Source organism: Sinocyclocheilus rhinocerous, unplaced genomic scaffold, assembly GCF_001515625.1.
Source record: "Sinocyclocheilus rhinocerous isolate Xijiao unplaced genomic scaffold, SAMN03320098_v1.1 scaffold26908, whole genome shotgun sequence".
NCBI classification, from domain to species: domain Eukaryota; kingdom Metazoa; phylum Chordata; class Actinopteri; order Cypriniformes; family Cyprinidae; genus Sinocyclocheilus; species Sinocyclocheilus rhinocerous.
Genome location: NW_015648211.1, coordinates 1 through 217, shown reverse-complemented (window position 1 = coordinate 217; position 217 = coordinate 1). Strand labels below are relative to the sequence as shown.

At 42.4% G+C, this 217-nt stretch overlaps 1 long non-coding RNA gene across 1 annotated transcript in view; it reads left to right on the top strand.

Annotated features, from left to right (window-relative positions):
* LOC107709675 (uncharacterized) overlaps positions 1-217 on the top strand; it is a 943-nt gene extending 726 nt beyond the window's left edge. Inside the window, exon 3 of the long non-coding RNA XR_001636518.1 lies at positions 195-217. This is a non-coding gene — a long non-coding RNA (uncharacterized LOC107709675). The remainder of the gene's footprint in view (positions 1-194) is intronic.

Below are 217 nucleotides of genomic sequence, written 5' to 3'. Positions count from 1 at the left end.
AAAGCTCGCGTTTGAATCGTCAGTGGCAAATTCTTAAAATTAAAACGTACTTACAGACTGAGTCAGAACAGCCGGCATTGTAGTCTACTCTACCAGGATCAGGAAAAAGTCCTCCATAAAATGTGCTGCACACATCTGAATATGTATCTTGGTGACTTCATACCTGTGCCTTATACCTTCATACCTGTTTCCAGGATGATGATTATGACCCGGTGCC